Here is a 14,496-nt window from a genome sequence, read left to right as displayed (position 1 = left end):
CGCCCACTCCCTGAGCAATATTCAGAAAGCATATCTTGTTCTGCCATAAGGAGAAGGGTTTCTAACTGAAAACATAAACAAGTAGCTGTGTCACGTGTGCACCACGTGAAGGAGTTTGGTTTGTATGGCGTAATATTTTGTCAATTGATATTGAAACCGAATGTGGTAGTAGATTTCTACTACGTCCAGTTTTTAGTCAAGAGAATAGAGTGAAGATGGAATATGTTCTGAGCAGGCCCATATTTAGGTAAGTGCTATTCTGTTCTGGAGCGTCAGAATTTAGGGGGCGGCAAAATTTTGGATGTTTTTAAGATTCACAGCAACCCGCGGAGTCCCGCGCAAGCGCGAGAAAATATGTTAATGTGTTTAATTCGTTCTAATTACAGTAGTTAATAATTAGCTAGCATATCTAATATTTTTTAAAAAGACATCCTCTCCCACCCCCACCGCAAGGGGTGAGAACGAACTTGAACATCATGAAAACCAATATCGGTAAACTCAGCGAGCTCAAAAACTATGAATTCAATACTAACATCTGTCCTTTTCGATTACTTAAAAAAAAAAAAAACTCCCTGGGGAGTGGAGTATGACTTTAAAGTTGAATCGGATTAAAACTGTCACTATTCATCTCTGTGACCCCAAAACTGTGAATTCGACTCTATTGGTCATTTTCGGGGGAGGGAGACAAATTATTTAGAGCACAGGGGCGCACAATATATGAATACGAACCTAGTTCTGGGACGCTTGATTGCCGACAGCCACTTCTCACTATGTATAGTATTCCGGTTTCTACTTTATAGCAATCAACGTTAAATCTGGAAACGGTTGATTTCATGGACTTCCAGGTTGATTAGGGAGTTGAGAGAAAAGATGGCACCTACTCTTACAACAATATAAAGTTTTTTTTAAAAAAAAAACATAGAAACGTTTCTACCTATCCCTTCTTCTCGCCTTACCTTCGTATAATTTGTATAAATTAAACCTCTCTGTTTTCAGATGCTCAAGATTTTCTTTTTTTTTTCTTTAACAAAAATCTCTCTTATAATCACTGCTACCAGGTTAATGGTTAGTGTCACAGTCAGCACCTCGAAGTGACTAACATCAATTATGCTAGACTTTCATCTATTTACTAAAATGTGATCAACCTGATTATGTGATTATTTCACAGTATATTTATGAATGGTCAGGTCACAGTATATTTATGAATGTCACGATGTGCGAATTTTTGTACTCTTTGCGACAAGGTGTTTAGACATTGCAAAGTTTATGAGTCTAATGCCGTTGTCATTACTTTCTTTATAACAGATTATCGTTCCATATAATCGGATTGAAAATATTCTTTTGTCCTATATTCACATTGAAACAGTTTTAAGAGAATGTTTCATATGGTACTGCGGGAGTTGATCAAATACACATTCTTCTTCTTCTTTTATATCATTGCACTTATCTTTCAAGATTTTTACGTTATTGAAAACTTCAGAATTCAATACTGCGTCTGAAATCCCAGAAAGGGCCAGAAAGGAAAATCACGTATGCCCAGTGGCGTATTTAGGGGGGTGGCTTCCGGGCTCAAGCCCCCCCCCGAAATCTTACTTAGTATAGTAAAGTAAATGAAATATCTCGCAGAATTTTCACATTTCCAGGCAAAGCCCCCCCCGAAAGTTAGCAAAGCCCCTCCCGAAACAAAATCGTAAATACGCCACTGCGTATGCCTAACAAGTGGAAAGGAAAGGGGGTGAAGAATGCAAAGTTTACGAAGAAGGGCGAAAGGTAAACAAGATTGGAAACCTCTGGTATAAAATAAACTACAACAAAAAGTTTTAAATTTTCTGTTTTTTTTTTTTAACGTGGAAAATAAATAATATGAGTTACTCTATTAAACAAACGCATTTGATTTAATATAAGGACAATATTTATTCAAGCGTCTGGTATAATTAATTAATTAAATATTTGATAGTCGACAAGTTAAGAGTGTTATAAGTATTTATTCAATATAACAAACACAAACACCTCGATATACAAACAACGTTAATAAAAAATTTATTTCTACAACTCTCAACAAAATTTTTTAAATACATTAGAAAATTCAATTATGAGAAGTTTCATAAAACGACTATGTACACTCATGTCCAAAATGATTGTCGCATATATATATAACTGTCCTTTTGTAAGAATATAATTTGATAATGATTTTGCAGGGAACTGTTAACACTGATACTATGTGTATAATCGGGAAATGTATATTTGTGGTAAATTACATAGGAAGGAATTATAAATACGAAAATTAGAATGAGTAAAACAAAATGTTGCTAAATGGAGAAGAAAGATTTATTTTCGCTTTATTGACATGAAATTTGACACATACATGTCTTTGCCGATTATACACATAGGCCCGTATTCAAGGGGGGTCAAGGGGGGCCGGGCCCCCCCTAAATTTTGGCTGGCCCCCTAAAAATTTTAAAGTAGGCTTGCAAAAGAACTATAATATGGTGATGAACTATCATATGGTTGGATCGGGCCCCCCTTAACTTCAGCCGCCCCCCCTAAGTTTTTGGGCTGGCTACGGGCCTGTAATACACATATTAACATTATAAGAAATACCGGGTGAAATCGTTATGAAATTATATTTCTACAACAACATATTTATAGACATGTGACAATAATTTTGGACCTGAGTGTACGTCCGTCTATTGACAGGTTCCGTATCATAGCAGAAATAACAAGAAATAGCGAATACAGAATATATACTGCATGAAGAATAGATATCATCTCTATCCATAACTCTCTATTTAAACCGAAAGTAGTATGAAACTAATACCACTTGTGGTTTCAATATACACTCATCAGCCAAAACTATATGTCCACCTATCTAATTTCTGGTAGGCCCACCTTTGGCTAACAGGACAGGAGAATGGGGTGTGGCACGGAAGCAATGAGACCTTAGTCGATGGCTGGAGGCATGGAGCATCACAACTGCACATACAAGTTAATTAATTTCTGTAATTTCCATAGTGAACTCGGATCTGACGTTCAATGACATCCTAAAGGTGTTCAGTTGGGTTAAAATCGAGTGAGTTTGGGGGTTATTGCGGCAACTGAAACTTACCACTGTCCTCGAAGCATTGCAGCACAATGTTGATCTTGTGACAAAAAACATTGTCCTGTTGAAAGATGGCATCGCCAGCTGGAAACATGGCCGATATGAATGAGTGTGTACATGATCAGCAATGAGTTTGCATATCTAGGAGCCGTCACGGTTTACTTCAGACGTACTGCTTTACACATGAATGACCATGGGAAGTTTTCCGAAATCATAATGGAGCCACAGGGTTTCTATAGTATTACTATGGACGTCTCGAGCAGTTCTTTAACTGGAAGACAATGGATTCTAACTAGTGATGGGCACAAAAACTGGTTTTTCGGTTTTTAGAAAAACCGGTTCGGTTTTTCATCTGATTCGGTTGCGGTTTTTTTCAACTGTTTTTTTTTTCAAAATTTGTTCTATTTTTTACCAGAATAGTGTTTCGTTGTTTTCCGGAAACCGAATCCGTTTCCACAGAAATACTTTTATGTGTTCTGCAAAAGTTTTGACCGAAGCCAGTTTCGTTGAAAACCAAACCGGTTTTGAAGAAAACCGAAACCGGTTTCGGTAAAAAAACGAACCGGTTTTTGAAGAAAATCGAAATGTCGGTTTTTCGGCTTTCGGTTTTACTAGAAACCGGTTTCCGGTTTTTAAAAAACCGGTTTTGCGCATCCCTAATTCTAACCCAGCCATCAATATAATAAAAGCAGTATCGTGATTCTTCGGATAGTGCAACGCTGTACAATTGCTTATCAGCCCAATGACGATGGGAACATGCCCATTCCTGTTGGAATCGACGATCCCGTGCAGTTAACATTAGTACACGTCTGAGACGCAAAGGCCCATATCTAATAGTATACAGTGAACTGTGTGCTCAGACAGATTCATACTTTGTTCACTGTTAAAGTCTGTTATTAATGGTGCCACAATTTGTACTATGGCACCGTTGTACCAACCTCGACAGTCAACGACTTTCTATGCCTTTAAAGAGGTGTGGCACCACCAAATATTGTCGTTTGATGATGACTTCATAGTCATTTCCCCGCTTTTAGAAGTTAGTAACCACAGCAGCTCTGGAAAATGTGACAAGTCGCGCTGTTATTGAGACGCTTGTTCTCAGTTGTATCAAATTCTGATATATCTCCAGTTTTCCCCATTCTGTGCACAAGCAACACACTGACTGATCCACTGAGATACTTGTCAATGTCTGGAGAGCAGTTTTGGTGTGCCCCACGACTCTTAATGTCACCCCAAAGACTTCGTTCAAAAAGTAGTGGGTGGCCATTGTATATGTCCGTAGAGCAAAACCTGTAAGAGACAGCGAGAACAATTCCCTTAATGAACAGTTTCCAGGTCGATGAATTGTTCGTGGTTCTCGAACATCTCCAACCCATTTAAATGGTCCCCACGAAGTCCAGACTTTAGAATATTAGACAATTCATTGCGGGTAATAATCAAGTCACACGTGTCTCATCGTCAGTACGGGACAGATGAAGAATTGCGGGAAAGTGTGGAGGAAGCCATGTAGGATCAGCTCCTTTTGAGCTCCCACCAAGAATCGACCTTGGGTCTCCTGGGTCAAAGGCGCGTACATTATCCACGTAGCCACGATGGAGTTTAACGTGCAGAAGTGTATGCAGACGTGTTTGTACATGGGTAGAAACTCATTTTTAATATACTTCATACGAATCATTTCGAAATGGTGTTACTTTCAGTGCACAGAAATTTTCCGGGCATCATGTATAAGACGTGAATTGCTACTTCAAGAGGTATCCGAATCGCACTCTTATACAAGAAAAATGCCCTTGACACTGATAGAACCCTGGACCATGCATACTTGAAACAGTACCTTAACCGTTTGGCCAGGAAAATTCGCTTTGTGTAGGATGAGATGAAGGGATAATATGAGACAATACCTGTAGAATGGAGGATCCTTTGTTTGTTCGTTAATATTTCATTCTTTGTAAATCTGTCTCAATATTTCTATGCATATGAAAACTCATTTCCCAAAATAGATTCATCCCAGAATAACAGATAACATTACTTCCACTCTTTTTACTTTTTTTTTTTTAAAAAAAAAAAGATAATATCTTATTTCCTGTGCAATTTATACGTTCATTGCCAGCAGTAATTTCAATATTTGTATTCTACTATTTTCCCATAATCTACCTTAATATTTTTGGCAATAAACCTTTTTTCCCGTTAAATTTTCATTGTAATGCCGGAATTACATAGCAACAGTAATCCCAATGTTTTCTGTTCGTTTTTCTAATGGTTAATTTCCTGTGTTCATGGTTGGTTCAGAGATAAAGGAAATCAGATCTTCTTACCAGACAAGTGATCATAGGTCATCAGTATATTATAATAGATAGGTCAACCATGACGTACTTCCGCAGTACATCCAGCATCATTTATATCCGGTGGGTCCTCCCAAAAAAATGAGGCGTGAAGCATGACGTTATTTCGGCATCATTTGTTTCTGATGCGTCTCAAAGAACTAAATAAGTCAAGCCTGACGAGTTCTGGCATCATTAGTTCTTAGTAGATCTCAAAGAGATGAGTCAATCGTGACGTACTTTCTTCATCATTAGTTTCCCATGGCTTTCAAAGAAATGAATGTGTTAAGCCTGACGTACTTCCATTTGTACTTCCGGCAACATTCGTTTCCAATGAGTCCCAAAGAAACGAGACAAATAAGATGTACTTCCGTCATCTTTTATTTCCGGTAGGTCTGAAAGAAATGAGTTAAGTATGACGTACTTCTGCCGGTACTTCCGATATCATTTGTTAAAGGTAGATCCCAAAGAAATAAGTCAAGCATTGCGTACTTCCATCATCATTTGTTTCCGATGAGTCAAGCATGACATGCTTCCGGCATCTTTTGTTTCCAGTAAGTCCCAAAGAAAGTTAAGCATTGCGTACTTCCGGCATTATTTATTTTCGGTGGGTCTCAAAGAAATGAGTCAAGCACGGTGTACTCCCGGCATCATTTGTTTCCGATGAGTCATGCATGACATTTTTCCGGTATCTTTTGTTTCCTGTTAGTTCGAAAGAAATAAGTTAAGCATAACGTACTTCTACCGGTACTTTCGGTATCATTTCTTAAAGGTAGGCCCCAAAGAAATGAGAGCTCGAACTCATTATGCTTAATGTGTATTCACTCGTGCTCCGAATCATTACTCTCAATGAATTTCTTACATTAGCTCAGATTCACACTCACTGGAGTTCAGACTCACTACCTTCAATGCGTATTTGCTCGAGCTCCAAGCAAGACGTACTTCCGACATCGTTTGTTTCCGATGAATCAAGCATGACATACTTTCGGCATCATTTGTTTGCGAGGAGGTCCGAAAGAAGTAAGTTAAGCATGACACACTTCTACCAGTACTTCCGATATAAGTTGTTTCCGGTGGGTCTCAAAGAAATGAGTTAAGCATGGCGTACTTCCTACATCGTTTGTTTCCGATGAGTCAAGCATGACATATTTTCGGCATCCATTGTTTCCGGTGGGTTCGAGAAGAATGAGTCAAGCATGACGTACTTCCTCCGGTATTTCCAGCATAATTTATTTTCGGTGAATCCCAAGGAAATGAGTCGAGTATGACATTCTTCCGGTATCATTTGTTTCCGGCGGGTTCGAAAGAAATGAGTCAAGCCCGACGTACTCCCGTCTGTACTTCCGCCATCATTTGTTGCTGATGGTTCCTCCTAAGAAAAAAAAACTGTATAATGTACCATAATTACATTTGCGGTAATCTTTGAATACAGAACGTGCACAGTTTCATAAATAGTATCTGCACATTGTTTCCGAAACACGTTATATCCTTAACAGATGTCGGTATTTTCTTGACACCCGTGACTTATAATAGTGAAACAAAATGGCCGGTACAAGCTTCATTTGAGAAAGCTCCTTTAAAAGTGGTATTTCAATTTTTAAAACGCCACTTAAGAGGCCTCATCCCGGCGAAATTAAAATTCCGCTAATTTTACAGTAATTATGTGATATCTTCAAATAGATAAAAGATAATCGAAATGTGGAACAAGGGCGCCCTAGACAATATCATTTTACATGAGATACCGTTATTACGACTCACTTATCTGCTTTCGATTTCGAGCAATTTTGAAAATCGGCATTTATTTTCGCGTGTCTAAACGACTGAAAAGAGAAAGCCACTAGGTGACTTGTGATAACGGTACCTGACGCAAAATAATATTGTCTAGGGCGCTCTTGTTCCACATTTCAATTATCTTTTGAAGATATCACATAATTACTGTAAAATTAGCGGTATTTTAATTTCACCGGGATGAGGCCTCTTAACCCTTTCAGCAGATACCCTCACAATTATGAATACAGAATACAGTACTTATAAACGTCGTGATTTCTAATATACTCAACAGGTGGCAATTCAGTACTTCACAACTTATCATTCAGACACTCACAAATGTGTTTGTAGCTAATTCGTGTAGTAAAATCCTTTTTTGGCATTTTTGACAGCTGAAAGAAGCATTCATAATTGTGAGGGTATCGGTTAAGAGGTGAAACAGAACTTCGTACACGCTTAACAATTTTCATGGTTTTGTCGTAATTCTGAAACGCATGATGCCATTTATGATGTCCACAAGGGAAGATCCAGAAAACGGCATATTATTATAAGTCCGGCTTCTTCCGTTATCATTATACAGTGAAACAACTTTGAGCACAATCCAGTAACTGTTCAAGTGGAAGGAACCTGTATTTGTGCTTTATTATAACATGTATTTACTTCTGGTGTGTAACTAAGTTTAGTACTAACGCACCATATGAAGTTTTCTTTCATTGAAGTGTATGTACTTCTTATTTTTATTTTATTTATTTATTTACTGTGGACTCTAAGGGAAAATTATGATTTTTACTTAAATTTCTTAAAGAAGAAACTTAAAAAAATAAATAAAATGATGAAAATAAGGGGCCGCGGTGGCTCAGTGGTAAAACGGTTACCACTGGTGAGTAGGGTCGGTGGTCCGATCCATTGGCGTCTCTGGCATGTAAAATTTGGGGGGGCATCAAAGGAAATGATCTAACTGCTAGTGAGTATCTAAATAAATTAAATTAAAATAAAATATTGAATATTTCGTATTTCAAAATATTGAGGGAACGAGTCCCCCCATCCCCCCGCCAGAGACGCCCATGGTCCGATCCCCGACCAAGTAAGCTTGTGGTGAACATGATCGTTTCCTTGGGTTTTCTCGGTATACTCTCGTTTCCTCCCAATTTTTCATTCCACAAATTCTTCCATCATCATTCAATTGCTTTAATCATCGTCTTTCTTAGCCTAAAGAGTATAATCGTGGGACGTTAAACTGAAAGATTTCATTTTTTGCGTGAAAATAAATGTAACAAATGAAATGTCTATCTATACTCTTACCTAGCAACCGTGTTGTTTAGATCCATAAATGTAACTTACGGTACCGCGCATTTTCGTTACATCGGAAATGAAATTACAATGAAATGAAATCTTTCAGTTTAACGTCTCACGATTATGACCTTTAGGCTAAGGAAGACGATGATTAAGGCAAGTGAGTGATAATGGAAGAATTGGTAGATTGAGAAAGTATAGGAGGAAACGAGAGTGCCGCGAGAAAGACCACGGACACGATGTTGTCCACCACAAACTTAATTGGTTGGGGGATCGAACCAGGGAACCCACACACCAGAGGTAAGCGCTCTATCAAGGGCGCCGATTTCTCTGTAAATTTGGAAGGGGGGGCGGCATTCGAATGCAGAAGGCATAAATGAGGATTTTAAGACAAATTGCATTCAAATTATGCCAAATATTGTATATTCATAAATACAAAACGGGGGCCCACATGAGCTTTGGGGGGGTTCGGGCCCCTGGCCCCTCAGGATCGGCGCCCTTGCCTTGTTCCCCCCGTTACATGGGAAATTAATAAAATTATTTGATTCATCCATAGTTATGGATGCACGATCCCCTTTCATTGGCACCACTGTTGATTCTTGTTTTTACATTATATGTAAATAGAGTTGCTCCTCCCAGGAGTGATCTCTACTAAAACGAGTTAAACGACACACGTCAAGACGAGAAATAAATTTTTAAATTGAGATAGAACAAAATATTTTACAAGTGTTGTGGGTAAAATAAGTTCACCTACATCTTAGATCTTAAATACGGTTTTATTGTTAAATGATTCATAACTTAAAAACTATAAAATAATTAAGTAATTGCACAAACACAATGAAAAGTATTTATCAACTTCTAAGAATACTCTAGTCATTATACGTTATAGGGTTGCCAGACGTCCCGATTTTCCCGGAGAGTGTGGCCCCGCGTAGCGTAGTCGCTAACGCTCTCGCCTTCGGTGCGAGCGGTCCCGGGTTCGATTCCCGGTGGGGTCACTCGGTCGAAAAAGTGTAACAGCTTTTTCAGGCCAGCCACCCTGAATGAGGTTTTCCTGGGTTTTCCTCATTCACACCAGGCAAATGCCGGGGTGGTACCTAACTTCTAGGTCCCAGGCCGCTTCCTTCCTTCCCCAATCCTTTCTTCCTTCCCTTTCCCCGGATTGTGTGCTCGCCGAGGGACGTCATCCCTCAAATCGTGAAGGGCTAAATGGCCTTAGATGCCGAAAGCCCAGAAATCCAAAATATCCTATCCTATCCTATCCTTTCCCGGAGAGTCTCGGTTTTCAATGAATGAATTAACTGTTCCGAAAAAGGCTTTCGGGACACCTGTTTATCCCGGTTTTCGTTCTTCAGATTGAAAAGAAAAGAAAACTCAACCTGCAAGAACTAGTATGTCTCACTTAAAAACGGAAAGTAGTGTTTCTGACTCGGCTGGTGACGCAACAAAGAAAAAAAAAAGTATCTCTTCAATCATAAATGGAGAGTATGTCGTAATTGGTGCAATATTTAGGACCTGTTAAAGACAACAAATCGGAATTCGAAATAAGAGACGCCATGCAGCTCTTCATGCGTTACCTTTTCACATTTTTTAAATATATTCCTTGTGGGATTTAATTTGTGTTAATTGTAGTATATAGAATGAACTGGAAAATTGTGAATAATAATCTGGAAAAGACAGTTAATTAATTGATTCTGGCGAAACGAGTAGGAACCGTAATCTTATATCCTGAGATTGGTGTCCCGGTTTTTTGCTTACAAAATCTGGCAACCCTATATACGTATAATATACTCGAATAATAGATTTGGTTTTAATATTAGTATATTACACCCTGTTGTTTCGTGCAAGGGTTATGGTCATTTCTAGAGGGAATTAAGAAAAAATAAATCAGGCCATAAATTTTGTACAGAAATTTATCAAACAAGACGAGACTAGAAAGCTTATCTCTCATCTCGTGCACAACACCACTTACGAGACGAGACGAGAAAGGGCTTTAGTGACGAGATAACAGTTGAGACAGAACTCTTCCAATAGGAATAGAGACACACTTTCCGAGACGAGATATTCGAGGTAAGAGATGAGGCAACTATTCCAATAGGAATAGAGATACATGTTCCGAGTCGAGACAATCCTTCCGCGATAATGTTTTCGAAACAGTCTAAATCGCTGTTTCATGGTCAACTCTTTTTCGAAAATTTATGCATAACAACATTAATTAATATTTTTAATATCCAGTCATTGCAGAGGTCTGTTTTCATTCATTCTTGTTCATTGCAGTAAAATATAATTTAATGTATTGTATGTCTGTTGTCTATTTGCAGGTAAGTGCTGACCCGTGTTTCTGATTCTGAGGTTGTAGAAAAAAAAGGTGAGTATATAATATTTATTCTTATTAAAGCAACATCTTTCACACAACATATTTACTCACATTTTGTTCCCGAAGGCAATGAATTTGACCAACAAAATTCACTCAAAAGTCATTACATTTTATTGTTTCAACTTCACATTAGTGGTATTAACATTCACAGAGCAATGTAATCTCCAGCAAAAAAATTACCGTAGTGGTAGAGACAACTTACAAACGCTTGCTGTAAGCTTGCATTGGAAGTCGGCAAACTTGCATCCGACTTGATTCAAAAGCGTGCAAGCATGCCGCGAGCTGGAGTTCAGTAACGAAACAACAATCTCGCATTCAGTGTTACATTAAAGCTTGACGCAAGCGTTTTACGCTGACGGCAAGTGAATAGCCAATGAACGGCCAGTGGTTCTATGACGCTCTTCAAACAATCTAAAGCATTGCTTGCAAGTACATCAAAAGGCAGATTGTATGAGAGCATGCGTTTCAAGTGCAAGCGTAGAAAGCCAAAAGCCAATCACACGCCAACTTGCCGAAAGCTTTCTTTCTACTTTGGTAGGCCTTGAAAAATCAAACAATTTTTTGTCATTCTTTTCCAGATATTTACACTTAACGTTCTTAATATAAGCCTTATATAACATTATATACCAATAGATTTAGCGGCACAACGTGGTTTTCTACTTAAGGATGCTATTATTTGTAAAGCAACAATCTCTTGTATTCAGGGGTAGCGGCGCTTGAAGTTTCCATGGACGCTACGCTCCTGCTTGAATTACCGCCACCAGTTTGTTCTTTTGACGAATATTTAGATTGAGATCGTTCTTGTAGATATTAGTAAAGTGTTTCTTTTCATTAGAACTAGCTAAGTTGCTCTTATAAGATTGTACTATTAGTAAGTCCGTTAACTCTTGAAAGAAAGCTATTTTTAATTGTATTTTGCAATAGATAAGTAGAGTAATTATCTCGGCCCACTTCGTTAATGGTAAGGGTGACAATTGTTGGGTGCATAAATTATCATACAGGATCAGTCCTCATTGTATAGGCCGTTTCTCATCATTCTGTCTCACCTCCAAGAGAGAGCTGAACGGAGAAAGTCTGAACACGAAAAACGGAACTTGTCATCCCCTAATGCACGCCAAAGAGTACTGGGCAGTCGGATGGATTCAGTGTTGTAAGTGTACGATGTGGTGTCATAAGGAGTGCAGTGGTTTTGACTTACAAAGTTCACCACAACACAGGATCCGGTAATGCCACCCGTTACTTCCTGACTGTAGAATCACATTATACTCAATTCGCCTGACTAAAAAGAGTGCTTTTCGAAATACATTCACCTTGACCTATACTGCAACAAAAAGCTTAAGAGAAGCAATAAAGATAAAGGCTACGTTGCGTAAATGCTAGGACTGTATTTTACTTTTAGAGCAGCTACTTTTATAGAGAAGACACTATTTTCGGTTTTATTCGGTGTTCAACGTGCAATACATGTCACACGTAAATTCATAACAATAGTAATAATATGATAAATTTTTCAAGGTCTGTTCCAACTTTCTCTTTTCCAATTTCCTCTCTTTTCCTCCTTTGTTTCAAGAGGAAATACGAAAAAAAAAGAAATAAAAAATTGAAGCCATGTTTCCTGCGTATGTCTTGCGCGAACAAAAATATCTGCACGAACCTTCCATTTTTATACTCCTTTATTGTCTTAGCTCTCTCCCTCTTCTTTTTTCTTCCTTGTGTGTGTGTGTATCGTTGCAGCCTGATTTGAATAAGCAATATTTTTTACAGGGGCATTAAGTAAGGTTGCCAGTCACTACAAATTTTTCATGAATAGACTATGTTTTCAAAATAGTTTAAAAGCAATCGATATTTCTCCATATATTTATGCATGCATTTTGTCTATAGAGCACAGTTGCTGAGTAGTTGAGTGCTTCTCTCCACTAAGAAGCATTTCTAGTTTAATCACAGAATATATCAGTATGCAGTGGGTTTTCTCAAGGACCTTTCTACTGATGACATGAGTCTTTTAATTTACGATTTTGTCCAGGTCGCCCATGTATGAAAATGAAATATTTCACTTTAACCTCCCACGATTATACCTTTTTTTAGGCCAAGGGAGAAGATGATCAAGGGAAATCAATGATGATAGAGGAATTGATGGAATGAGAAAGTGGGAGGAAACTGGAGTACCCTGAGAAAACCCCCGGACATGATATCCACCACAAACAGTTTACTGGGAATCGAACCAGGGACCCCCATGCAACAGAAGTAAGCGCTCTAGCACTGACCCACCGTGCACGCCCGTGTATGAGTGTCGCTTCTCAGACAGCGGGTGACTCGTATAGCCCCCAAATGACCAGAAAACATTTCAAAATAAGTTCAAAAATTCATTTTTAATGGTGACAATCACATTTGTAAAAATTTTAAAGTTTCCCCTTAAGATACACATTTCAATCAATATGTAATGATAGAATCTAAGATGAACGCAAGATTGATACTACGTTCAAAGATTAATTTTAAAGGCTTGAACTATTTCCTCACTTTCACCATTTTGTTAACACAAGATGGGAAATTGAAATTAAATAATTTTTTTAAAAAATAGTTTAAATCCTACGATTATACATCGAGGCTAATAAAGACAGTGATGATGAGAAATGTATGAAATGATGGTATGAAAAAGGTGGGAGAAAACGGGATAACACCGAGAAACACCCCCACAAACGTCACATAGTGCGAGCTGGAATTGAACCAGAAACCCCACGCACCAGAAGGGAACGTTCTAGTACTGAGCCAGCACGGGCTCTATGAGAAATCTAAATATTATATTAATTACCTCCCCTTTAGAAGCGGAATTTTTGAAAATGCTTTATTGAGCAGATATGCAACTATTTGTAATAAGATATTTATATACCGAGTCTTATCTCTCTAAATTAAAAAGCTCATGAGCTACTCAAATTTTAGCTAATTTTTGAGCACCCTCACTCTCCTTAGGAAGAGTTGTAGACAAGGAAAGGAATATTTTTGAGCTATTTACACTAACACAGAAATGTAGGTTGCAAATACCAGGGTCATCCAGAAAGTAAGGACCGTTTAGTTATACAAAATGAGAAACACAATATTTATTAGGAAAATACAATTCTTTTACATACCTAAAGCTTCCATCACGTCTCTACATAATCATCATTTTCATTTCAAGAATTTTCATATCTGTTCACAAGCGTCAGAATTCCCATGTTATACTCTTCTGCTACCAGTTCATTAAGTCAGGTGGTCACTGCATTCTATAACTCTTCATCACTTTCAAAGTGTTTATCGTTCACAAAGACTTTCGTCTTAGAGAAAGGATTGAAATTACTAGGAGCAACGGACTTGCCTTGCAAGATTTTGTTGTTCATTGTAATCTCCAGTTCTTCTGTAATGAGTAATGTGCGTCGACGTTGAATTTCATCGTGCACATTTATTCGGCGATTGTTAAATATTTCACACCATTTTCTCAGATTTCTTTCGTTCATTACATTGTCACCATTTCAGTTGCCGGTTTCACTTTTTAAGCATTCACAAATCGTAATAACACTCCTTACTTCACAGTCGGGGAGATTTTCAATCACACAGTTCATTTTGACCACGTCAACTGCACAAGAGCAAACTTCTTGCAACGTCCAGTCACA

At 38.1% G+C, this 14,496-nt stretch overlaps 1 protein-coding gene and 1 non-coding gene across 6 annotated transcripts in view; both read left to right on the top strand.

Annotated features, from left to right (window-relative positions):
- Positions 1-14,496, top strand: part of Nrx-1 (Neurexin 1) — a 962,813-nt gene that overhangs the window by 54,880 nt on the left and 893,437 nt on the right. The gene's annotated exons all lie outside the window — the stretch shown is intronic.
- On the top strand, positions 9,402-9,476 carry TRNAR-UCG (transfer RNA arginine (anticodon UCG)). Its single transcript has one exon. It is a non-coding gene; the product is annotated as a tRNA-Arg (tRNA).

Source organism: Thermobia domestica, chromosome 11 (genome assembly GCF_964235325.1).
Source record: "Thermobia domestica chromosome 11, izTheDome1.hap1.1, whole genome shotgun sequence".
NCBI lineage: Eukaryota > Metazoa > Arthropoda > Insecta > Zygentoma > Lepismatidae > Thermobia > Thermobia domestica.
This window is presented reverse-complemented; position numbering and strand designations above follow the sequence as displayed.